This window comes from Sarcophilus harrisii, chromosome 1, assembly GCF_902635505.1.
Source record: "Sarcophilus harrisii chromosome 1, mSarHar1.11, whole genome shotgun sequence".
NCBI classification, from domain to species: domain Eukaryota; kingdom Metazoa; phylum Chordata; class Mammalia; order Dasyuromorphia; family Dasyuridae; genus Sarcophilus; species Sarcophilus harrisii.
The window spans coordinates 689,999,282-690,026,596 of record NC_045426.1 but is presented as its reverse complement, the minus strand read 5'-3'; the positions used below and the strand labels follow the sequence as shown (position 1 = coordinate 690,026,596).

General features: G+C 41.4%; 1 protein-coding gene across 1 annotated transcript in view; it reads right to left on the bottom strand.

Moving 5' to 3' along the window:
• Positions 1 to 26,689, bottom strand: part of RPH3A (rabphilin 3A) — a 354,517-nt gene extending 327,828 nt beyond the window's left edge. The window contains exon 1 of the mRNA XM_031948624.1: positions 26,615 to 26,689. The gene's annotated coding sequence lies outside the window, so the exon portion shown is untranslated. The remainder of the gene's footprint in view (positions 1 to 26,614) is intronic.
• Positions 26,690 to 27,315: the final 626 nt, after the last annotated feature.

Here is a 27,315-nt window from a genome sequence, read left to right as displayed (position 1 = left end):
GGAAAGAGAAGGGGAAAAAGGAAGGAGGGAGGGAAGGAGGGAAAAACAGAAGCAGAGACAGAAAGACTAAGAGCATATTAATTAAGGCCTTGCTATGAGTTGAGCACTGTGCAAAACACTGGGGATGCAAATACAAAAATATCAAACCAGTCCCTCCCAGAAAGCTTACTTAGAAGAAGACAATAAATAAACAAGAGCTGGAAGGGGAGGAGCAGTCCAGTGGAGACAAGTCTGATGAGGAGGTGGGAAAGTACAGAGGATGAACTAAGAGGGTCATGAAGTAAGCATGACTAGAGCTCCTCCTCTGGTGGCACCAGAGTGCTCAGAGCAACATACCCTGGAGTCTAGAAGACCCGAGTCAAACCTAGCCTCCCCCACTTACTAGCTGTGTGACCCTGGACAAGTCACTTAGCCTCTTTGTGTCTCAGTTTCCCCAATCATAAAATAGAGATAATAATAGCACCTCCCTCCCAAGACTGTTGTAAGGATCAAATGAGATAATATTTTAAAGCACTTTGTAAACCTTAGAGTGCTATATAAATGCCCACTATTATTATCATTATTATTATTTAATATGGATCCTGACCAGAACTCACCTTGTCAGGAGAGAAGATCTTCCCTATGACCCTTCTCTTCTCTGGACTTCAATTGCTTCATTTGAAAAGCATAAGAAATAACAGCTGTCCTTACTGCTCATCCAACTAGAGAACGATGTGGAAGTTTCATGCCCAGTTCCACAACAGACCTATTTTAGCCTTGAGAATCAAGGATGCAGAAGCAGAAAAAAGCCATCCAGCACTCAAATTCAGGTAAGCAGATAATTAAGCAGCACTTTCAAAGGATGAGTGGTTTTCTTTTGCTTTTAGCCACACTTTGTTACAAGCTTTGGAAATTGCAGACAACTACATTAGATGGCTCTAAGCACCGGTGGAAACGCCACTGTTCATTTTTAACATGTCCTCCAAATGGTTCAGAAGGTAATTATGGGCACACTCTTATTGGGCTCTCCCAGTATGCAAAAACAGACTTCCCATTTCCCTGTTCTTCTCTTAGTTCTGGGGGACAATTTCTTAAAATTGTCCTAGGCAAGGAAGATGGAGGACGCAGTGAATGCCTTCTCAAAATGTCTGTGGAGAAGCTGATAGATGAGTAGGAAATAAGTTTGTCTGTATCCAGACAAGCGTCCTCTTTAAAAGTGGCCATCCAAGTTCTCCTAAGAGCCTCTTAGGAGTTTTTTTTTTCCTAGTGAAGAGGATCCTCCCATAGAGAATGGGTAAAGAGAGCTGTAATGGTCAGTCTTCCTCCACACACACACATTTGAGTGAGCTTTGCCTCCCCTCTTTTGCTCTTAATTCTACCCTCTGGGAGCCAAGCTGGAGGACAAAGCTAGCCCTTCTTCCATATGACAGACTGATCTCATGTTGTTCCCCTTCCACCAGAGTCTTCCCAAAGGATCATAGATTTATACCTGGAAGGAACCTCGGGAGCCACTGAGTCCAAATCTCTCATTCCACATACTAAGCTTCCTCAGTTTCCTCACCCAATCCTCCTATGGCATAGACTTTCAGAATTCTGGTCACCCTTATCTGAACACTTGCTAGCTCCTCAACGTCATTCCTCTTGTAGACAAATAGATGAGATAAAGAAAGAGACAGAGACTCAGAGAGGAAGGAAGGAAGGGAAGAAGAGAGGAAAGAAGGAAAGGAATGAAAAAGGAAGGAAGGAAGGAAGGAAGGAAGGAAGGAAGGAAGGAAGGAAGGAAGGAAGGAAGGAAGAGGAAGGAAGGAAGGAAAGAAGGAAGGAAGGAAGGAAGGAAGGAAGGAAAGGGAAGGAAGAAAGGAAAGGGAAGGAAGGAAAGGAAAGGAAAGGGAAAGGAAGGAAGGAAGGAAAGGGAAAGAAAGGGAAGGAGGGAGGGAGGGAGGGAGAATGAAGGAAGAAAAGGAGGAAGGAAGGGAAGGAGGGAAAAAGGGAAGAAGGGAAGGAATGAAGGCCATCCAGCCTAAACCCCCTCATTTTACATAGATCTAAATGAGTTAAATGATTCATCTAATATCACAGAGATAAGATCTGGAATTCAAATACAGGTTCTCTCACACTAGAGCCAGTGTTCTTGCTACTGAACTACAGTCTCTGCATTGACTAAGACCTAGTAGCCTTCAGAACCTTTACAGAAGGAGGATTCTGATGAAAAACATGAGTCTGGTATCCTCATCTAATTAAGAAAAGGAGACTTTGGATTGACCAAAGAACTCTATCATGCTCCATCAACTCGATTATGCTCTGTCACACTTTCCATGTCTACTTAAATAAAACATCAGAACTGATTCCAAAGGAGATGCAAAAAGATCCTGATGGGGAAGGGGACTCGGGGAAAACAGATGATTCATGTCTGGGCCCCAGAACCAGGAGGTTAATTAATGTAAGTTGAAATATCTGGCAGGAAGCTGTTAGACACCCATATTACCAATTAACCCTCAGATCTCAAAAATCACAATGGCTGCAATTAATAGAACATAGGAACCGTTCTAATTACATGCTAAGTCTTAAGAGGCCAATGTGGGAAGAAGGCTGGCTTTTTTTCTCTTGTTATTTTATTTTTCTTCTCAGCTAAAGCAATTATTGGATTCCTGCAGCGTCCTTTTTTCCCCCAAGAAATAATATTCCTAAAAAATTAATTTTTAAAAAAGAAAAAGAAATTTGAAAAAAGAAATGGTGTGCCTCTGGGGACAGAGTCATATTCTAGCACACATTCCTCCTGTTCTAAGAAGTTGACACCCATCCCCCCAGACATCTCCCCCATCCCCCACCCCCACCTTCAGAAGTCTCTCCCCATATGGCATTTACTGTCTAGATCTATTTTAGTTTTTATTATAAAGAGTTAAGTAGAGTATTGTAACATTCTTCCCAAGAAAACAGAGGACCTTGGTTTTCATTCTTTATCCAATACTGTCTCTGTGACCTTGGAAAAGTCACATAATCTCTTTAAACCACTGATTGGTCCTGTATAATACGAAAGAGTTTGGCTTTCAAGCTATGGATTCTATAATTTAATGTGTCAGAAACCTGGGCAGAATTCAGTTACCTAGGAAGAACCTTGATAGATCTGAGAGTTTCCAAAATAAGGCAATTGGGGCAGTCAGGTACCTACAGATTGTACCCCGTTAGGATCAACTGAAGGAACAGGACATGATTAACCTAGAGAAGAGAAGCCTTCCTGGGGAACATGATAGTTATTTCAAGTATTTGAACAGTTGTCACTTGGATTTGGGATTAGATTTCTCCACTTGGTCCCAGAGAGGAGAACTAAGAACAATGCTCAGGAGTCATAAAGGGAGAGAAATTGAGGAGTGATGTTAGGGGGGAAAACCTAACAATAAAATCTAGTCCAAAGCAGAATGAGCTGTTTTGAGAAGGGGTGAGTTTCCTGTCATTAGAGATCTTGAAACAGAGCCTGGATAGTTAAATAAGTTGTGGAGATTGTTGTAGAGAAGATCCTTAGGCAAGTATAGATTGGATTATCAGGATATAGGGAAACTAGGAGGCACTACAGTGAATAGAGTGCCAGGCTTGGAGTCAGGAAGACTCATCTTCATGAATTCAAATCCAGCCTCAGACACTTGCTTCGGGACCATGGGCCACGTTAAACCCTACTTGCCTCAGTTTCCTCATCTGTAAAGTGAGCTGGAGAAGGAAATGGCAAACTACTTCGATATCTTTGCCAAGAAAACTGCAAATAAGATCACAAAGAGTCATACGTGCCTGAAAAGACTAAGCAACAACATCAGGGATCAGAAAAGTCTTTTCCTTGAATCAAAATCAGATTGTTGTCTGTTTCTTTATGGCCCAAGAGCTAAGAAGGGCTGGAAGGAATCATGGGCACTAAAGTACCTAATGTAGTGAGTTGCAAGTCTATAAGTACTTTTCCCTCAGACACTGTACAAATTAGTGAGGCAGAACACCCCAGATTTATATTTTGTAGTAAAGGCATTTGCTAGGAGCTACCCACATCAGCAGGGACTTGTCACTTACTGTTTTGGAAGGATGGACCAATATGGAGACTCCTAGAAGCTGAAGGTAGTCATCACCTTGGGACTCAAGCTACACATCTGTGAATGCCAGCTGGAGCAGGGGGACCGTTTTAGACAGGCTACATTAATGATGATGGCGGTGGTGCTGGAGGCGATGACTATGATGATAATGATGATAACTGCCTGCTAGCCTCACAAAGCTGTTATAGAAGTGAAGGATTGTTTAGATCCTGCCAAAATAGAATTTGTTTTGAGGGTTTTTTTCCCAAGATCAGGGATAATGGGACAAAGGGAGCTCTCCCCAAGAGTCTGACTTAATTTTTTTTTCTTTGAAGACAAAGAAGAGATCAGAAACTCATCTGAGATTTATATTCAGTTGCCTAGAGCACTGAAAAGTGAAGTGACCCACCAAGGTGAAGGGTTTAACAGGATCACACCCAAAAACCACCAAAGTCTCCCCCTGCATCCAGGGCCAGCTCCAATCATCCTGATCTATATCTGGCCACTGGATGCAGATGGTTCCAGAGGAGAAAGTGAAGTAGGTAACTTTGCACATCCTCCCTCACTTAAATCCAATTCATTTACATGCCCTGGTATCACTTCCCTGATGTAATGATCCTCTTCAAGAAAAAAGGGATAAACAACAACAACAAAATAATGAAGGCAGGTCCTCCTGCCTCTAGCCAGCTCTCTTGCCACTATCCCATGTTGCCCCTCCCGCTTCCATTTTACTCTTATCAACATGGAATTCATTGGATATCAAGCAGAGTATAAAAAAAGGAAAATCATCAGCTCTCAAGGAGTTTACATTACCTCAAAAGAGACAGCATGTCCATATCACATATATATATATACAAAATAGTCAGAATAAATTAAAGGAAGACAAACACTGATGGGAGAGGGGAGGAATCAGAAAAGACTTCCTTTAGAAAATGCCATTTGAGTTGAGCCTTGAAGGGACCCAAAGAATTCAAAGAAGCAGAAAGTGGGCTCCAATCATTGGAATATGATCATAAAATGCAAAGGAATTTTTCATCTGTACTATACAGGCAGGTTTTTTTTTATTAAAGCTTTTTATTTTCAAAACATATGCATGGACGATTTTTCAACATTGATCCTTGCAAAACCCTCATGTCCCAATTTGTCCTCCCCTTCTCCCATCTCCTCCCCCAGATGGCAAATAATCCAATATATGTTAAACATGGTAATATATATGTATATATGTTAAATCCTATATGCATAGATATTTATAGAATTATCTTTCTGCACAAGAAAAATCAGATCAAAAAGAAAAAAATGAGAAAGAAAATAAAATGCAAGGAAACAACAACAAAAAGAGAATGTTATGTTGTGCTCCCCACTCAGTTCCCACAGCCCTCTCCCTAGGTATAGATGGCTCTGTTCATCACAAGATCATTGGAACTGGACTGAATCATCTTGTTGAGAAAAATTACGTCCATCAGAATTGCTCATCATATAATCTTGTTGTTGTCCCGTATAATGATCTCCTGGTTCTGCTCATTTCACTCAGCATCAGTTCATATAAGTTAGAGGCAGTTTTCTAGCTTGATATTCTCTACAAAAATAAAATCACAAATCAATACCCCCCAAAAAAAAGTTTATTGTCATCCTCCTTTTCATCATCATAGAGACATCAGGCCATAGTGACTAGAGAATGGTTTCAGAGTCAAAAAGATTACTACCTTGTAGTATGATCCAGGGCAATTTAGACAGTTAGGTGATATAGTACATAGAGCACTGGGGCTCAAGTCAAGAAGAAATGAATTCAAATTCAGTCCTCAGATACTTATTAGCTGTATGATCCTGATCAAGATACTTAACCTCTATTTACCTTAGTTTCCTTAATTACAAAATAAAAATAAATAGCACTTAACCTCCCAGGGTTGTTTTGAGGAGCAAATAAGATCATATTTAGAAAATAATTAACACAGTACCTGATATATAATAAGCACTATATAAATATAAATTAGTGTTATTATTATTTTACCTTTGAGTGCCTTGGGCAATTCTCCAAAATTACAAATTGCAAAGAAGATATGAACTTGCTTTGAAAGAGGGAATATCTGTCATCAATCAGAAATCCCATGTCCCAGTAAAATCAAGAATCCATTCTCTAACCCTATTATCATTATTATTGCTATTGATCCAAGACATAAAAAAACCCAAATAGGAAGAGATCAGTGACTGTCCAACAGAGAGCTGAGTTCTCAAATTAAACCCAGAGCTCTGGTCTCCATGTTCCTGAAGGGACTAAAGATCATTGCCAGTGATTTAGCCGAGTGGAAAAGCACTTAAAAATAAAATAAAATAAATAGTTAAGTGCGTAAATCCAAGGACACAATCAATACACTATGGGAACTATGGGAACCCGGGCTCAAAATTTACCCTGCTCTTGGCACAGTTCAGTAGATAAAACACAACTTTGATCCTTTACCAGAATGTAAGAGTTGAGGCAAGGGAACCATGTAATGTCATCAAGTTTGAACTGAAAGATACCTCAGAGGATATCTAGTACAACTTTCATTTTACAGAAAGGAAACTGAGACCCAGAAAGGTTAAAAGGTCATTGATTTAGAGTTGGAAAGCATCTCAGACCCACATGTGCTCCTTTTACAGATGAAGGAAACTGAGGCTCTGGTGGCAGAAATCATTTGCCCATGCTCATAGAAGTAGAATTGGAACTCAAGTCTTCTGACTCCAGAAGCCACTGATGTTGTTTTCATCCCAAATATGTTGTTGTAACAGTACCATATGATGATCAATTCTGCTGGACGTGGCCCTCTTCAGCAATGAGATGAACCAAATCAGTTCCAATAGAGCAGTAATGAATTGAACTAGCTACACCCAGTGAAAGAACTCTGGGAGATGACTGTGAACCACTACATAGAATTCCCAACCCCCCTATTTTTGTCTGCCTGCATTTTTTATTCCCTTCACAGGCTAATAGTACACTGTTTCAAAGTCCGATTCTTTTAGTACAGCAAAATAACTGTTTGGACATGTATACTTATATTTATTTAACTTATACTCTAACATATTTAACATGTATTGGTCAACCTGCCATCTAGGAGAAGGGATGGGGGGAAGGAGGGGAAAAATTGGAACAAAAGGTTTGGCAACTGTCAATACTGTAAAATTACCCATGCATATGACTTGTAAATAAAAAGCTATAATAAAAAAAAAAAAAATATATATATATATATATATATATATATATGTTGTTCTGAACTGATCCAGCCATTCTGGAGAGCAATTTGGAATTATGCTCAAAGGGCTATCGAACTGGGCATCCCCTTTGATCCAGCAGTCTCTCTATTGGGTCTGTATTCCAAAGAGATCATTAAAGAGGGAAAGGGACTCCCAAGTACAAAAATGTTTGTGGCAGCCCTTTTTATTGTGGCCAGAAACTGTAAACTGAGGGAATGCTCATCAGTTGGAGAATGGCTGGTTAGGAATGTTATGGAATACTATTATTCTGTAAGAAACAATCAACAGGATGATTTCAGAGAGGTCTGGAGAGACTGAACTGAGGCTGAGTGAAATGAGCAGAACCAGGAGATCATTGTACACAGCAACAGTAAGATTATACAATGATCAATTCTGATGGACGTGGCTCTTCCCAACAAGATGATTCAGGCCAGTTCCAATGATCTTGTGATGAAGAAGCCTTCTACACCGAGAAAGAGACTGCAGGAACTGAGTATGGTTTACAACATAGCATTTTCACTGTTTTTGTTGTTTGCTTGCGTTTTGTTTTTTCTCATTTTTTTTTCCTTTTTGATCTGATCTTTCTCGTGCAGCACAATAATTGTGAAAATATGTATAGAAGAATTGTACATGTTTAACATATCTTGGATTACTTGCTGTCTAAGGGAGGAAGGGGGGGGAAGAAAGAGAAAAATCTACAACACAAGGTTTGAAAGGGTGAATGTTGAAAACTATCTTTGCACATATTTTGAAAATAAAAAATAAAAAGCTACTATTTTTTTTAATTTTAATAAGGTCAAACCCAGGTTAGACTTCAGCCTTACTCAGGTTACTTGTAACAAGTATTTGTATTAAAGGGTGCCAGGATTAAACATTAATCAAGTTTATTTCTTATCATTTAACAGATAAGGAAACTGGGATCCAAAGCAGTGGAATAATTTACCAAAGGTAATACCCACTGGGATAGCTAGTTGGTGCAGTGGAGAGAGCACCAGCCCTGAAGTCAGGAGGACCTGAGTTCAAATTTGACCTCAGACACTTAACACTTGCCAGCTGTGTGACATTAGGCAAGTCATTTAACCCCAATTGCCTCCGAAAATAAAAAACGTGATACCCACTAAATTAATGGTTTTACAGAGAAGGAAACTGAGACCCAGAGAAGTAAAATGGCTTGCCCATGATGACACAGAAAAAGATATTGGAAGAGGCCTTCAAACTCAGGCCTTCTGATTCTAAAGCAACCGCTCTTCTCACCATTAGCCAGTTGGATACAAGTAGGAAGGTGGCTACGGCCCACTTATCCAGCCCCACCCCCAACAGCTCTGTAATATAATGGAAGATACCACTAGTTCAGGGAAGTTGGGGAAGCTCTGAGAACAATCCTTGAATGTATTTTTAAAGTGAATGCCTTCTGTCCATCCTACAGAGCAGAAACTCTGCTTTCCAAGGTCCTAGACAAAGCAGGTACCAATCTCCCAATATAATACCCAAGATCCATTTGTGATCATTTTATTAACAGAAACTAGGAGATTGAGGAAGATAAAGAGAGGGAACAGGGCCTGTATGTCCTAAATAATAGATCTGGGCACAGAGCTCTTTACCACCATTTGCATAATCCCACTCATTTAATGATATGTGCAAAAGGATCATTTCCACCCCTTTATTCAGTACACAAATATTTGTTGAGCACGCATTCAGTGCAGAGCCACCACCAAGCTCTCCCTTCTGGTTTCAATTCAAGAAGAAATCAAATTAAACTCTGGAGAGGGAGGGCAGCCAAAAACCTTAGACCTGCAGAGGGGATTTGGAGTTGCCAGGTACAGCTAATCCAAAACCACATGGAAAATGTGACCTAACTCACAGACTGGCAAAGCTGGGGGGGAGCATAGAATAGAAAATGTTAGAGATGAAAAGAGGAGTCTTAGAACAGGGGATGTCAGAGCTGGGAGGGGTCTTAGAACAGGAGATGTCAGAACTGGGAAGAATCACTTAAGCCAACTTTCTTATTTTTCACACAGAAAAATGAAGGCCCAGAGAGATGAATTCATACAAACCAGTCATAGCAAGTACCAGAACCACTATTTGAACTAGTTTCCTAAGTGGCACAATGAATAGAGTACCAAGTCCGGAATCAGGAAGACTCATCTTTATGAATTCAAATCCAGTCTCAGACATTTAGTAGCTATGTGACCTGAGCAAAGCACTTGACCCTACTTGCCTCAATTTCCTCATCTGTAAGATGAGTTGGGGGGGGAAAAAATACCAAACCACTCCAATTTTTCTGTCAAAAAAAACCCAAACAATGTCACAACAAAGGATCAAATAAAACTGAAAAAATTACCAAACTACAATTTTATATCCAAGTTTAAAATTTATTCTGCCATACGCTGCTCCCATCTCTAAGGTACTATTAATCTTTGACATTTTATGTTCTCAGGCCTCTCCCAGCTCTGACCTTCTCCGCTCTTGGGTCTCTCTCACTTCTGATTTCTCTGTGTGTTTTAAATTTTTAATAATAGCTTTTTCTTTTCAAATCACTTCCAAAGAGTTTTCAACATTCACCCTGGCAAAACCTTTTCTCCCTCCCTTCCCTCCTCCCCTTTCCCTAGCCAGCAAGCAATACAATATAGGTTAAACATGTACAATTCTTTTAAACATATTTCCACATTTATCATGCTGTGCAAGAAAAATCAAGATCGCCTGTGTTTTAAGGTCTCATTCAGCGCATCCATTTCTATTTTCCTCTGCTTAGAGCACATCTCAGTGGCTTCCGTGCCTCTTCCTGCTTGTCTAAAATATTTATTCTTTGAAAGCCAGCTCATACAATATCTCTCCATGAAACCCTCCCTGAAAAGCCAAACACACATATATACGTACCCAGAAAGTGGGTGTAAGATATTGAGATTTCAGAGAAAGCCTTCATTAAAATGGGCAACCCAGTGATGTAGGGGAAGGAGCATTAGACTGAATGACAGGAGATCCCGGTTCTGGTCCAAGCTCCAAGACTGGCCCGATCACTCCTTTTCTTTTCCAGTCTTTCCTCCCTATATATTTACTGTGTCACTCCTGAGAAAGTCACTTAATCTCACTAAGTTTCCATTTTCTCATCTGTAAAATACTTTTAATAATCTCCCATCCCCCTTTCTCAGGACTATTGTGAGACTCAGATGACAATATTTGAAACATACTTGGCCGACATTCAGGTCAATAGCATCATTATCATTATTCTTCTCCGGACTTAATTTCCTCATCTGAAAGTAAGAGTTTTGGACAAGATGCTCTCAGTAGCCTTTGATACTCAAGAAATCTTTTACAATAAGAGAAGGAAATCGGCATTTATAAAGCACCTACTATGTGCCAGGCATCATACTAGGCATTTTACAAATATCATTTCATTTGATCCTCTCAACAACTCTGGGAGTTTGATTAGCCCTATTTTACAGTTGAGGAAATAACTTACCCAAGATCACATGGAAAGATTATGTCCAAGGTTAGATTTGAACCAGATCTCCCTGCCTCTAGGCCCAGTACTCTATCTTCTATTCCACCTAGTGTCTTCTGCTTTATTATGAAATACTGAAAGGTCCAAGTCAGTGCTTTTTTACATCATTCAAAAGGCCTTGTGGATGCTGGCTACTCTACTAGGTAAAAGAAGTAATTGCTTTTCTGAAAGAATGAAATGCTACTAGAGGGAAGAGGGGATTGGAAATGGAACAAGGACACCGATAATTAAATATCAAAAAAATACAAAGCAATTTTTTTTTTGCAATAAGGGAAAAGTGACAGCCAGGGAATCAGAAAAGGTCTGATGTAGAAGACAGTACTTGAGTTGAACAGTGAAAAAGAACCAAGCTGATCCATGAAGCAGAGTTGATAAGGATCGGTGCTCCTGACAGGGGGGTCAGCCTGTGCAAAGGCATGGAGATAGGGCATGGGATATCACATATGGGACAACAGTAAGATGGCCAATGTTAGAAGATGGTGGGATTTCATAGGAAAGACAAGTCACTGACTTTCCCTCAAGCTCATCTTCTGGCCAGCATTTCCTTTGAGAATTCAAATAATCCTAGTCCAAACTATAGAAGATCTTCAGCTGAGGATGGTTAATTAGTGGATCTCACGGTGTGGGAAAACATCAAATAATCTTGGCCCAGTCTCATTATCATTATACAAAGCTCTGATGATAATTGCCCACCTGGGGTAATTCGCACTTTTATTCAATCCCTCCACCTGAGGATTTCTTCAACTGCCTTGAAGACCAGTTAAAAACAAAACAAGAATGACTAATTAGGAAGCCTATTTTTAAAGTAATCCTAACATCTCCCAGAAATGTAGAGGCCAGGAGTTTCCTACTACACCACAGTGGTACCTGCAGCCCTACTTCCATGACTGCAGGCACCTACTTGTTTCTACAAAGTCAATAAGAAGGTTACTAACAAGGTTCCTTTTTCTAGAAAATCCTAAATTTTCAGAAGCAGCTAAGTGGCAGAAGTGGATAAAGCATTGGATTTGCAATCAGGAAGACCCAATTACCTGTGTTCAGATATGATCTCATTCACTAGCTGTGTGACCCTGGGAAAGTCATTTGACCCTTTCTGACTCAGTTTCCTCAAGTGTAAAATGAACTGAAGAAGGATCTTTGCCAAGAAAACCCCAACTGGGGTCACAAAAAGTCAGACACAACTCAACAACAACAAAAATTTAAAGGTTGAAGACTGGAAAAATAGATTGTCAAGCTAGGAGGGATCTAAGAACTGGAAGAAAGGAAGGGAGGGAAGAAGGGAGAGAAAGAGAGAGGGAGAGAGAAAAGGAGGAAGGGAGGGAATGAGGGAGGGAGAGAGGGAGAAAAGGTGGGAGGGAAGGAAAGAAGGAGAGAGAAAAAAAATTCTCTCTCTTCCCTATTCTCTCATTCTCTCTCTCTCCTCTCTCTCTCTCTTTCTCTTTCTCTTTCTCTTTCTCTTTCTCTTTCTCTTTCTCCACACACACACACACACACACACACACACACACACACACACACACACACACCTCCTGATGTTTGAAACTCATTCTGATTTTAGCTCAACTGATCCCTTCCATCAACTTGGATACATGTGGGCCTCTGGTGCAAAGTAGTTCCTCAAACAACTTCTTTCTAATTCAAGTCAATTAACACATATTAAATGCAGCCCATGTGTGAGCCTCCAAGAAGGAAGAGTCAATAAGAAAAGAACCCTCTCTTAGCTCTAATTCAACTGCTGTGGTCCTTTCTCATCAGCAGAGATGACTCCCCAAAGAGCTTGGGTTGCAGCCATCTCCATGTTGCTATGTCATGGGATGGATGAAGTCTCAAGAAAAGGTTACTGGAAAGTCAATGTCATTCATTTGAAGAAAACCTACTTCTATCACTTGCTATCCTAGTCCATTAGGAAATGCTTCAAGAGGGTTGAAATTTTAATAGTTTTTGTCAAATCACATACTTGTAAATAAATCTGCTGAAATGTACTAATAAAAAGCTATCTTTATTGAGCTGCTTCAAAGAGGTCTCCAACTCCCCTCCCTTCATAGACCCAAATGAAAAATTGATGTTACATGATTTTTTGGGTAAACACAATTTTCTCAGGACTGAAATTATTTCCATAAGAAAACAAAAAGAAGGGAGGGAGGGAGGCTAGTCAGGCTCCCTTTCCTAAAACTCTGACAACTATGACTTTTCATTACTCTCACCTCTCTGAGATTTCGTTCCCTCATTTACTTATCTCCCAGAGATGCTGTAAAGGATAATGAAATAATTTACATAAACTTTACAAATCTTAGAGCACTACAGAAACATGAGCTATTCTTGGGATCATAGTTCCGAACCTGGCAGGGACCCTCAGAGATCAGAAGTATCAGCTACCTCCCAGTGGTCTGAGCCAGATTAAAATATAATTGGGAAATGTTTAACAAAATAAATTAAAAACAATCACATAGATGTTAACTTGTAGTTTTCTAAGTCAACAAGTCATTATAGGGAGTTCTTTCAATCACTAATCTAGTCTATACCCTCCCTTTTACAGATGAGGACATTAAAGACCAGGGAGGTAAAGTCACCTTCTAATATCATCAGAGATGGGATATGAGCCCAGTTCCTGTCAAACAGAACCACACTTTCTTGTGGTTCAACCCCAGAAGGGTTATGATGACATGAACAAGGCCCAGGACAAAACCTTGAGTGACACTTACAGTTAGAGGGTTTGATCTAGAAGAAAAGAAAGAGGAGTCATAAGTAAGAGGACAATCAGGAAAGAATGGTGTCCCAAAACCTAAAGAAAATAAGGATGATTGATAGTATCGAAGGCAGAAGAGAAAGCAAGGAGAGTGAGGGTTAAGAAAAGACCATTGGATTTGACTACAGACAGATAACTTTGGAGAGAGTAGCTTCAATGGAATGATGAAGTCTGAAGTCAGATTGAGAGGAGACGATCTGGAAGCATCAGTTATAGGAGGCCTTTTCAAGGAGTTTAGCCACAAAGGATAGGAGAGATACTGGTGATATTAAGTGATAAAAGAATCAAATAAGAGCTTTTGAAGTTGGGAGAGTAATGGGCATGTTTGCAGACAGTAGGAAAGAGCCAGTGGACAGAGATTGAAGATATGTGATAGAGTGGGAATGAGAAGAGGCAATCCATTGCAGAAGAAAGGAGGCAATGGAATCATTTATGCTTGTAGAAGTGTGAGCTTGGCAAGGAGAAGGGCCACTTCTTCGTATGAAAAAAGGCAAATAAAAAAATAGAGAGAGTGAGTGAGAGAGAGAGAGAGAGAGTGACAAAGAGAGAGAGAGTGAGACGGCATCTCAGTGATGTGGGATAAGGAAGGAAGAAGAGAGAACTCTCAGAAGAGAGAACTGAAATTTTTTCTGTAAAATATGAGATAAGGTTCTCAGCAGAGAAGGGGAGGGGAGAAGGAGCCAAGACTGAGGAAGGATGAAAAGATTTGGAAAAGTCAATGTGGAGAGAGGGATAGTGAGTTAATAAGAGAGGTGCAGAAAGATTGCCTATTAGCGGTGAGAGCCCAATTAAGGTTGCGTAACATGAATTTGTAGTGAATCCAATCAGAACGATTTTCTTCCCCTTCAATTAACGACATATGTGTAAGAGCAAAGCTAGCAGATGGTAGATACTATTCACGGGCACAATCAGTTATATGATAATAAGACTAGAGATTCAATAAAAGAGGACAATAGAATTGAACTAGTTCACCAAGGGCTCAAGTTGAGAAAAAGGAAATGGAAAAGGAAAAAGTGCAAGAGAGATGATTTGGGAGAGAACTGAGGGGTTCAGGGACTGATGGTCACAGTGTGAACAAAAAGTAGGGTTTGTAAGTCAAGACAGAAGGAGAGGTGCAATGACAGAGACCAGATGCCTACTTGTTAAGAATATTCCAGAGACAGTTCTCATCCACATCTGGTTGGAACTATGTGAATGCTGAAGTTCCTCTCATCTGTGGGATTGAGATAGCTAACTTTTAGAGTTTTAAAATTTGCCAAGTGCTATGAATGTAGGCTCTCTTTTGATCTTCACAACAATCCCCTGAGGTAGGTGCTCCTGCCATCCCAATTTTACATAAGAGAAAAAATGAAACACTGAGAAGTGCCTTATCCAGGACTATGCTACTAATAAACTCCTACGGTGGTATCTGAATGAAGATCTTCAAACTCAATACTATCTACTTCACCTCCAGTGAGTAATAGTCTGGCTACTCAAGGACCACCCAAGCTACCATGATAAAGGTCCATTGCCAAGTTATTTTTGATCAATTAATTAACATGTACTTATTCTGGGGCAGTGGATAGAGCACTGAGCTTGAAGTCAGGAAGATTCATCTCTTTGGGATCAAATCTAAGCTCAGATACTTATTAGCTATGTGACCTTGGACAAGTCACTTAACCTTGTTTGCCTCAGTTTCCCCATCTGTAAAATGAATGGGAGAAGGAAGCAGTAAAAGACTCTGGTACCTTTGTCTAGAAACCCCAAATGGGGTCAGAAATGACTGAAGGACACAACTATTCTGCCACAGATCTTATGTTAACAAAGTGTTCAAAGAGCCCAATTTAGATTACATTGGGGGGAACAGGTGAGGAAAGCTCCCTAAAGAGAAATTTTCTGTAGTGAAATGGGCTTCCTCAAGTAGTGATGAGCACCCCTCCTTGGAGGTCTTTGAGCCAAAGCTGGGCTTATCAAAGGTTATTAAACAGGATTTCTTTCAGGTGTAGATTAGATTAGATGGACACTAAGTCTATGCTAAGTCTCAATTCCTGGATTTTTATAGTAGGCACCAGATATATAAAGACAAAAATCCATATTTATGCCTTCAAGAAGATGTGTACATATATAGTTCCATGGGGAACTCAAGAAACACCTGCTGCTGGACAGAAAAGACCTAAAACAGCAGGGGGAGTCCTTCTAATCTCTGATTCCCTCTGTTGATTATGTACAATTTAGTCTATAGCTGTCTTATTTGTAGAGTTGTTTTCTTTTTTTTTTTCTCTACTAGAAAGTGAGCTCCTTGAAAATAGGAATTTTTTTGCCTCTTTTTTTTTTTTTTTTTTTTTTGGTATCCCTACTGCCTAGTCCAGTGTCTTGTACATAGGAGGTGCTTAATAAATGCTCATGTATTGAGTAATTGATCTCTGAGCTTCAGTTTCTTCCTTTATAGAATGAGGGCATTTAGATGGTCTCTAAGGTCCCTTTCAGCTCTCACTCTATAATCCCATATGAAATTATCCAGTGCTCAAGCTCCAGTGGGAAATCAGTGTCAAGAATGGTGATTTAAACTTAAAGCATCTGATGCCATCCCCAGAGCCCTTTGCAGTCAACCACATTACCTGGGCCAAGAAAAGGCTTTATCCTCCAGAAATGAGAGGCTCACACAGATAATTTCAAGGCTCCCAAGGTACAAGTGGTTTGTGATTGAATCGAAAACCTATAAAAAGGACTGACTTTTCCCACCTCCCAGAAACCTTAGTCCTTTCAACAGAGGTGAGATCACAGTTTTCAAGAGCAATGAAGCACACTTCAGCACCTCAGCTCCATAGTTCTAATAACCTCAGTCAAGGGGAAATTCAACACCAGAGGTGAGAAAACACACGTTCCCTCACAACACCTGGATCTGAAAGCTTGTCTGAAGTGGTCACTGCTGTTTATGAACTCATTTCTAAGCCCTGTCCCTCATTTTTCCCCAATCAGAAAGACAAGAAAAGGCTTCAGGTAGAAGATAGGAATGGAATTTAATTTCATAAAAAAGAAAACTAGGAATTTCAAGTGGGAGATATGACAAATATAGGGGATAGTATTTGCAAAAGCAGATATGGGAAAAGGGAGAGAAAACAGCAAGAGGGTGGGTGAGAGGAAAATGCTAATAAGTCTGGAAAGAGAGGTTCTAGGCAAAAATAATACTAAAGTTCACTTCTCAGAGCAGAGGTGAAGGAAGATGGGAGTCATGACAAAATGGAAGTGACAGTGAAGGAAACAACTGGGACATGATATGGAAGATATAGTGGAAATTCATCTGTCAGAGCTAGTCTACACTACTGGCACTATTAACCATCCTCTCCTCAATAATATACTCTTCTCTAGGTCCTTATGACTCTGACACTCACTCACTCTCTCTCTCTCTCTCTCTCTCTCTCTTTCTCTCTCTCATTTCTCCTCTTCCCTCTTAGATCATTCCTTCTCAATCGCTTTTGCTCTATCATCATCCATATCACACATACTCCCTACTTCTGGATATTCCACAAGGGTTAGTCCTGGGTACTTTCCTTTCTTTAAACTCTTTCATGCGGTGACCTCATCAGCACCCAAGGGTTCAACTATTGTCTCTACATGAGTGATTCCCAGAATATCTAGCTAGCCTTCATTTCACTCCTGGGCTCCGGATCTGCATTTGTCAATTGGCAATTGGATATTTCAAACTGAATATCCCATGAGTATCGCAAAGTCAACTTGTTAAAAATAAGACAATGGATCATGGATCAAAAACTTGAAAAGCCTCTGAAAAGCTTCAGAAGCTTTTAATCCAACCCTCCCATTTAACAGAAGAGGAGACCAGGAGGGCAAGTGACTTGGGCAGGATCATATAGGTAGTAATCACCAGGGTTATAATTCGAACTCAGATTCTGATTCCAAAGTCAGTAGATTTTTTTGCCATTATCACACTGTCTCTCAACTCACCTTTTCTGCTACAGTCCCTCCCACAATTTCCTATTTCTGGTACCCAACCTCAGTGCCATCCTAGACCCCTCACTTTCCCTTACCCCACACATCCAATTACGTGCCAATTGGTCTTTTCCACTCCATTTCTTGAGCATATCCCCTTTCTTTCTATTCACACAGCTACTACCTAGCTCAAGACTTCACTGTGTCAAATTGGGACTGCTGCAATATCTTCCCAGCAAGCCCTCCAATTTCAAGTCTAAACTCCCTATTACCTCTACCACCAAATGTCAAGTCCTTTATTTGGTGCAACAAGCCTTTTGCAACCTGGACTCAGGCTAACTTGTGAACCTTATTCAAACCTTATTAAAAGCTACTTTCTTCTGAGCCACTCATTATAAAGTCTAGCCAGGACCTAGGACCAACTCTTGGAAAATACCCAGAATTGGGGAGTAGAGAGTATGTGTGATATGGATGATGACAGAGCAAAAGCCATTGAAAAGGAACGGTCCATTCTGGAGAGCAATATGGACTATGCCCAAAGAGCCATCAAACTGCATATTCTTTGATCCACCAGTGCCAGTATTAGGTCTATATCCCAAAGAGATCATAAAAAAGGGAAAAGGACCAACATGTGCAAAAATGTTTGTGGCAATCCTGTTTGTAGTGGCAAGGAACTGGAAACTGAGTGGATGCTCATCATTGGAGAATGGCTGAATAAGTTATGGCATATGATTGTTCTATAAAAAGCGACCAGCAGGATGATTTCAGAAAGGCCTGGAGAGACTTACACAAACTGATGCTAAGTGAAATAAGCAGAACCAGGAGATCATTGTACACAGCAACAGCAAGATTATACATTGATCAATTCTGATGGACGTGGATCTTTTCTCCAACAAGGTAATTCAGGCCAGTTCCAATGGTCTTGTGATGGATTCTACACCCAGAGAGAGGATTGTGGGAACTGAGGGTACATCACAACATAGTATTTTTACTTTGTTGTTGTTGTTTGCTTGCATTTTGTTTTCTTTCTCTTTTTTTCCCTTTTGATCTGATTTTTCTTGTGCAGCATGATAAATATGGAAATACATATAGAAGAATTTCACGTTTAATGTATATTGGATCGATTGCTGTCTAGGGGAAGGGGTGGAGAAAAGGAGGGAGAAAAAATGGAACATAAGGTTTTGCAAGGGTGAAAGTTGAAAACTGTCTATGCATGTGTTTTGAAAAGCCTTTAAAAAAATTAATTCATGCAGCAAAAAAAGCAAAGCAAAGTAATAGGCTATATTAAAAAAAAAAAGGAAAAGAAGGAGAAACAAGAGAGAACAATGTTATGAGGATCCAGAGAATAGAGCCCCTCTTACTGTTCTCCTTGGAGCAGCTAGGTGGTGCAGTGCATAGACAGCTGAGCCCCAGACAAGAAGACCAGATTTCAAATTTGGCCTCAGTCACTAGCCCTGTACTTTGAGTAAATCACTTAACCCTATTTGCCTCAATTTCTTCATCTGTCAAATGAATTGGAGAAGGAAATGCCAAACCACTCTCTCTTCCCAAAACAACCACCATCACCTAAATGGGATCCCAGAGAGTTGGAAATGACTAAAAACAACTAAACAACAATTACCCCTCTTACCCGACCCTCAGTCTCCAGTCTGATGCTTTGCCCTCACTATTTCCCATACCTACATTGAATGAAATGCAATGAATGCCACAGTTTGAATCTCTAGTTGGTGGGACATTGATTCATTGTTGGTGGAGTTGTGAACGAATCCAACCATTTTGGAGAGTAGTTTGGAACTATGCTCAAAAAGTTATCAAACTGTGCATACCCTTTGATCCAGCAGTGTTACTACTGGGATTATATCCCAAAGAGATTATAAAGAAGGGAAAGGGACCTGTATGTGCACGAATGTTTGTGGCAGCCCTTTTTGTAGTGGCTAGAAACTGGAAACTGAATGGATGTCCATCAGTTGGAGAATGGCTGAATAAATTGTGGTATATGAAAATTATGGAATATTACTGTTCTGTAAGAAATGACCAACAGGATGATTTCAGAAAGGCCTGGAGAGACTTACACGAACTGATGCTGAGTGAAATGAGCAGGACCAGGAGATCATTATATACTTCAACAACAATACTAGATGATGACCAGTTCTGATGGATCAGGCCATCCTCAGCAACAAGATCAACCAAATCATTTCTAATGGAGCAGTAATGAACTGAACTAGCTATACCCAGAAAAAGAACTCTGGGAGATGACTAAAAACCATTACATTGAATTCCCAATCCCTATATTTATGCACACCTGCATTTTTGATTTCCTTCACAAGCTAATTGTACAATATTTCAGAGTCTGATTCTTTTTGTACAGCAAAATAACGTTTTGGTCATGTATACTTATTGTGTATCTAATTTATATTTTAATATATTTAACATCTACTGGTCATCCTGCCATCTAGGGGAGGGGGTGGGGGGGTAAGAGGTGAAAAATTGGAACAAGAGGTTTGGCAATTGTTAATGCTGTAAAGTTACCCATGTATATATCCTGTAAATAAAAGGCTATTAAATTTAAAAAAAAAAAAAAAAAAGAATCTCTAGTTGGATTGAAACTCTCTCCAAGTGTTCCCTTTGACATGAGTTCTTTCTGCTTGCCCCAGCTACAAAGGTGGTGAGCAAACTACCTCTGTATCTATTTTTACATGGCTAAATACAATCATAGCATTCACATAGCACCTACAGGAGGCTGCTAGGGGCTTAGTGGATAGAGTATTGAATCTGAAGTCAAGAAAATCTGAGCTCAAATCCAGCCTAGATAAGTGATCCTGGCCAAGTCACTTAAATTGTGATTACCTACCAACATGAATGCACTGGAGAAGGAGATGGCAAACCACTCCAGTATCTTTACTTAGGATGGGGTTAGACAAAGTCTGAATATGACTGAATAAACAAAAAACACCTACTATGGGTCAGTCATATTACATAATGTAAGCATATTACAAATATTATGTAATTTGAATCTTCACAACAACCTTGGGAGATGGTTCATTTTATTAATGTCCTCATTTTACAGCTGAACCTAAGGCAGTGCTTAAATGACTTGCCCAAGATCACGTGGCAAGTGAAAGGGTTGAACTTAATTCTTCCTGAACCCAGAAATAGGAAATTTTGTCTTTATACTCCCAATACACACTTATACACACATACACACACACATATGTATGTATATATACATAATATATATAAAACTTATAGGTTATCACTTTAATATATATATAATTTGTATGTGTCTTATAATTTTAAGGTTTTCAAAGCACTTTACAAATGTTACCTCATTTCATCTTCACAACCCCCTAGGAGTGAGATGCTATTGTTATCTTCATGTTACAGATAAGGAAACTGAGGCATGAAGAGATGTGGCTTGACCAAGATCACATACGTTCATAAGTAGCCAAGGCAGGATTTTAATTCAGTTATTCACTACGACAAACCCAGCGCTCTATCCATGGAACCACATCTAGCTGCCTGTAGATATCGGGTAGGATTTGAAGCCTAATTTTGCTGAGCTTTCCTGCATCCAAATCAGGCATGGCTTGAGCTAGATGGCTTTTGATATCCCTTCCAAACTTGAGCTTCTATCAATTCATCAGGATGAGAGCACTTGCAACAATGGGAGAGCAGCCTGGCAATACCTTGGCAAGGGCCCAGGATCACCTTGCTCCTGTGAGCATGTATCAGAGGAAAGCTAATGAAGGGACTGCGAGGCTTCACCCTTCAAAGTGGTGTTTGCATATTAAAATCATGGTCTCTGGGCTGGAAGGGTCCTCAGGGGCACATCAAGCTCTGCACTAAAAGTGAGGAAGACCCAAGTTCAAATCCCACCTCAGATACTTAACTGTGTGACTCTCTGGGTCTGTTTTCTCAGCTGTAAAATGAACTAGAAAAGAAGATGGTAATGGATTCAATTGAATTCAATGGAGTTGAAGGTCCCTTCCAGTTCTAAATCTATGATCCTATGATTCCCCTTCATTTTACAGAAGAGCAAACAGATTCAGAGAGACTGAGGCTTGCCAAAGGTATTTGTTTCCAGAGCCAGTGCTCTATCCAAGGTACCATATTTTTAAAGAGGCTAATTATCTCTTAAGGAGGCCGCTAGGTGGTGACATAAAGCACAGAGCATTGGTTCAATTCTGGCGTGGGACACTAGCTAGCTGGGTGACCCTGAGCAAGTTATTTAAGCCTATTTGACTCAGTTTCCACATCTGTAAATAAAGGAAATAGCAAACCACTCCAGTATTTCTGCAACCATGAAAGCAACATTCTGAAAGGGCATCCTTTGCACTGTATTGGAAGGCTCATTCTACTGGAATTAGGGAGAGAGGATCTAAATTTAAGGGTTTTTTTTTTCTACCCACTGACTCTGTGACCTTGAGTCAATTTTATAAACTCTCTGAATTTTGGCTTCCTCCTTTGAAAAGTAGGAATGATAACAATACCCCCCACTCCATCTAATTCACCAAGTTATAATGGTCAGACCTGCTAAGATATAATAAATTGCTCTACACATATAAGTTGTTATGACTATTGTTGGTATTGAAGCATAGCTATCTTTAATAAAATGGTGCATGTGAAGCATTAGATAAAGCACTGGACAAATACTAGTTCTTATTTTCATCCTTTGGAGAGGGCAGAAGAACAATCCCCTACCCAGATCTTAAATGTCCACCTTAGCGCCCAAGATCTGGGCAAATATGAGTCTTGCAGAAGCTAAATGGTTTTCCTTTCCTTTGTAAAAGGACTTACAGTAATGAGAAAACTTTTACTTCTGATTTTTTCCCTAATAATAAAAATAAACAAATGCTGCCCATAGAGTACAAGCTTCCTGAGGGCATTTTTTCTTTCTGCATTACAACCCCAGTACCTAGAACCAGGCCTGGGCCCATAGTAGGTGCTGAAATATTGTTAAAATAAATAAATAAATTGAAGTTGCAATTGACAAAATGGGAAACCAGAGGATCATAAAGTTGAAAGTGACCTGAAAGGCATAGAATGTCAGAGCTTGGAAGGGTCTTAAAATAGGAGATGGCAAGATAATCTAATTCAATCTCCCCATTTGTAAAACACACACACACACACACACACACACACACATATATATATATATATATATATATATATATATATATATATATATATATATATATATAATGGGATCCTATCAGAGGGGAAACCAAGTTATGGCAACTTAATAACCTGGCACAAGGCTTAAGATTGTGCCACAGGGGCCACTTTCCTCTCTCCCTCAACACTAAGGCAATATTTCATACCTGTAGAAGGAAAAGATAAATGAAACTCCTTTACTTTCAGAGAGAGTACAGAAGGTCAGAAGGTTCTCACCAGATTCTGAAAGGCACCTGTTCCTAGACCACTTGATCAGAGGCTACCTTGATGTTTCTAAATAGTCTCCTCTATTTCTGCCCCCTCCCCAAAAATCTAGCCTGGAGTCTGTATAATTCTGGGCCTAAAAATGAGTAAGCTCTCATCCCAAACCTACTTCTTGAAAACATTTGGCCAAGAGAGGAATCCCAGAATCTCTGAGTTTAAAGGGACCTTTGAGGCCGTCTCACTGACCAAGAATCCTCTCTACTCCCTGGCCAAAAAATGGTGATCAAGTCTCTGCTGGAAGTCCTCCAGTGACAGGAAGCTCCCTACCTCTGGGCAGCCTAGAGTACTTTGGGACAGCTCTCAGAGTAGGGAAGATTTCCCCCTCATCAATCCCCAATCTGGCTCTTCCACCCATGCTCCTGGTTGGTTCAGCCCTTTGGAATCAAGTAGAACAAGACCAAGTCCTTCAAGCATTTGAGGAAATATCAGTCAGTTGATAAGCATTTATTAAGGGTCTCCCCTGTATCAGTAGGTATGGTCACTGACTAAGCATCTCCAATTCCTTCAACTTATCCTCATATGAAGTAGACCTTTCAATATATTTCTTTAAACTATGGCACCTAGAGCTACAAAAGACTCCACATGAGATCTAACAAGGGCAGAGGGCAGTCTGATCATCAATAACCCTGGCAGCTAGAACCTTCCAAAGGAGCCCAAAATCACACTAGCTTTTCTGGCTGCCACATCACATTTCTGGTTCATATTTAGCTTGTAGGTCCATTAATACCCTCAGATGAAATTTCAAGTCTCTAACAACATATACATGTGTGACAGATTTTTTCATGCCCAAGTTCAAGACTTTACTTTTATCCAATTCGACCTAATTCTCTTTCTAGCCTATCAAGATTCTTTGGGATCCTATCTTCTATTCTATTAGCTATCCTTCATAGTTTGGTGTCATTTAATAACAAATGACATTTATATATTCGTTTGCAAAGCACCTTCCATACAGCAACCCCTAGAAGATATAATTAGTCAGAAGACTATTATTATCCCCATTTTACAGATCAAGAAACTGTGTCTAAAAGTAGATGATTTGCTCAAAGTCACCAAGTTAGTAAATGTCAGAGGCTGGATTTGAATACAGAGGTAACTCCATGTTTTGCATTCTATTCCCTACACTATAATGCTTCATTAACATTCATACCATTGCTAATAATGCTAAACACCATACAGTTCAATATAAACTCTTAGGGTATTCCACTAAAGATCCACTCCCAAGTGAGCTTCAAATATATTAACGACTCCCCTTTGGGGTCAGTCATTCAATCAGGTCCAAATCTACCAGATCTCACTATCATCTAGATCATGTTTCTCTAGTTTATTCCCCAAGAGCAATTAGAGATAATCAAATGGCTCTCTAATGTCTGAGCAAACTATCTACAACATTCTCTTAATCTACCAGTCAAATAACTCATTCACAAAAGGAGGAGGGGATACTAGCTTGACAAGTTGGGCTTGATGAAGCCATGTGATCACAGCTTACCTTTCTAAATGGTCATTAATTATCAATAATACATTCAGGAATATTGGTGTATTATTGTTCATTCATAGCAGACTCTTCACGATCCCAGTTTGGAGATTTCTTGGCAAAGACACTGGAGTGGTTTGCCATTTCCTTCTCCAGCTCTCTTTTTTCAGATGAGGAAACTAAGGCAAGTAGGATTAAGGGACTTGCCCAAGGTCATATAGTTAGTAAGTGTCTGGGACCAGATTTGAACTCGGGAATACTCATCTTCCTGATTTCAGGGCTGGTGCTCTATGTCCTAAGGTACCACCTAGCTGCCCTTTCAGGAATATTGCCAGCAATCAAAGTCAAGTTCATGGGTCAGCCTATATTTGACAAAGTCTATTCTCTTCAAAAAGTTCCCTCTACCTTGGGACAACCTTTGGGACTTTTTCCCCTCCATGAGCCTCAGTTTCCTCATCTGTAAAATGAGGAAGTTGGAATGGATGTCTTCCAAACCTCTTCTAGCTCTAAATCTATGTTCCCATGAACCTTTGAGGAAACTTAGTTATGATTTCTAGATTGCAAGTCAAGAACCCCCAAAGAGTATGAAGAAGACCCTGATACTTATTCCATGAGACTTTCCAATGCATTTTAAAGTAGTATGCTCAGAGTCGGAGGAAGCATGGAATAGTGAATTGGTCTTGGAGTTAGGAAGATCTGAATTCAACTCTTGATTCTGACTCCTGTGCTCTGTGGTTCTGGGCAAGTCATTTCATTTCTCATTGCTCATGACCTCTCTCAAAAACTATTAAGCTGCAATTGATAGAGTTTCATCAGTTGAGAATTTCCATTTGGAACTGAGTTTCTTCCTCTGTAAAAGAAGGGAACGGGAGTAGAATCATAAGCAAATTCTCCGTGAGCTCCAACAATCTGGGATCTTGAGATGACTCCTCAAGGCCCCCAAGAAGATCTGGCCAGTATGGACTTTGGTGTTATTCATTTGAGAGTTGCTAGGGCCCCACTAAGAAATCGAATCCTGCCATAGGCTGAACTGAGTCCACCTGGCCCAGCTATTGCTTAATTGGGGCCAGACTCTTGGAAGCCACCCTCCAGCCAGCTACTTATTGCCCTGACGGAGGGACATGGCCATGATCTAGGATCTGGAGAAGAACCCTACCCTGAAACCACTTGGGGCCCACTCTGGCCCCAATAATGATTCTCATTATGCCAAACCAGTGTGATTATAAGGGGCAGCTGAACCTAGGGAAGCAAGCCTGTTCCTGTGAAGGATCCTGGGGAACCCCAGGAAGCTTGGTACCTGCAAAAGCCTGGATAATCTCAACCCTATGCCAAATGCTCCCCAGCATCAGCGCCATCAAAGCTTGTACAGACTTTCGGGTCTTGCTCCCTCATCTCCACCAGGACCTGCTAAGTTAGGATTTCATTTCTCTCCTGAAGGGCACTTCAGGAGTCCAGGGGAGGAAGGGCTCCCTAACATCCCCAAAATGGTGTCTGAAATCCAGAGGACAGCCTGGAGGGACGATGAAGTACCCTCGGAGAAGCCTAGGAAAGATCAAGGGATTTAACACTGGAAAGGACCTCATCGGTCAACTGATCCAACCCCTACACTTTTCAGATGGGGAAACTGAGGCCCGGAGAGGAAGGGAACTGACCGCACAAAAGGGACCGATAAAGAGAATGACCAGCGTCTAGGATGCAGATATCCTCGAGGGTCCAGAATCCTCTTCTCCTTCCGCACACACGAACACACCACCCCAGTTCAGACTGGGAAATTTCGGGAGAGCAGGGAGGAGGAAGGAGGGGGAGGGAAGGGAAACAGGAGGCTGCGGCTCCCGGGCGCTGCGCTGCTCCCGGCCACCTGTGCCTCTGCTGAGGGAGGACGCCTCCCCCCTCCGGGCCGCACTGCGGGACGGACCTGGGCTCGAAGGTGGGGTAGGGGGTGTTCGGGGATCTAGGGCCGGGACCGGGAGCTCTCCTCTTTCCGCCCCTCCCTCAGGAGGACCCCAAATCCCCCTCTAGCCCCCAGATCTCGAGGACAGACTGCCTCCGCCCCGGGCCGTCCCCGGCCGGGAGCAAGAAGCTAGGGCAGGCTTAGGAAGGGAAGGGAATTGGAGTCCGAATCAAACCCACCGTCCTCCCTCAGCCGCCAATGCTCCCTCGGCGCGGCAGAGACCCAGGAGTCCCGGGCATCCCAGGCGCCCCCTTCCCCGATTGCCTCGGCACCTCGAGCCGCGGTCGCTCCCGCCCCCCCGCGCACCTGGCCGGCCGCTTACCCTGCTCCCAGGCTGGGCTCCGCCCGCGGCGTCCTGCTCCTCTAGCTGCTGGTCTGGCCGGCCGCCCGCCCGCCTCTCCGCAGCTGCGTCCGTGGCAGCCTCCCGATCTCCCCCCCCTCCCCAACCCCGGCCCCGCTCCGCCCCCAGAGTAGTTCCCCACCGGTGGCCCTGGGATCCCGCCCCCCCGCCGGCCAAGCGGTACCCGCGGCCACTGGCTCCCGGGCAAGGACGGCCTCAGCAGCCTCGCAGCAGAAGGCACTTGTTGCTCTCGGAGGGGTTCTCCGAGCGAGAGAAAGGGGGTCGGGGTGATGTGGAGGTCCCCGTGTGCCCCAACCCACTCCAGTGTCCAGAGGCTTCTTCTGGAGATCCCGCAGAAATCCCCACCCCCAGGCTCTGTCCGCCTGAGTGAACCCAGAGGACAATCCGGAGCCAACAAGGCACAGGTAGCTCAGGGGAACGATTCTCCCGCCCCCGTCTGAAAGCTGAGTCCAGCAAAGGGTTAATGAGAGACATGAGTCCTTAGAGCCGAGACGCTGTAAGCACACCCTCAACCCCAGCGGGGAACGAAGGCAAGCAAAGGGTTAATGATTTGTATCTAAATCCCAGGCATAGAAAGGCTCCCACTAGTATCCCTATTTAAAAAAAAAAAATTATTAATGAGAGATTTAGATCTCAGACTCTATACTCTAACCTCTCTCCCC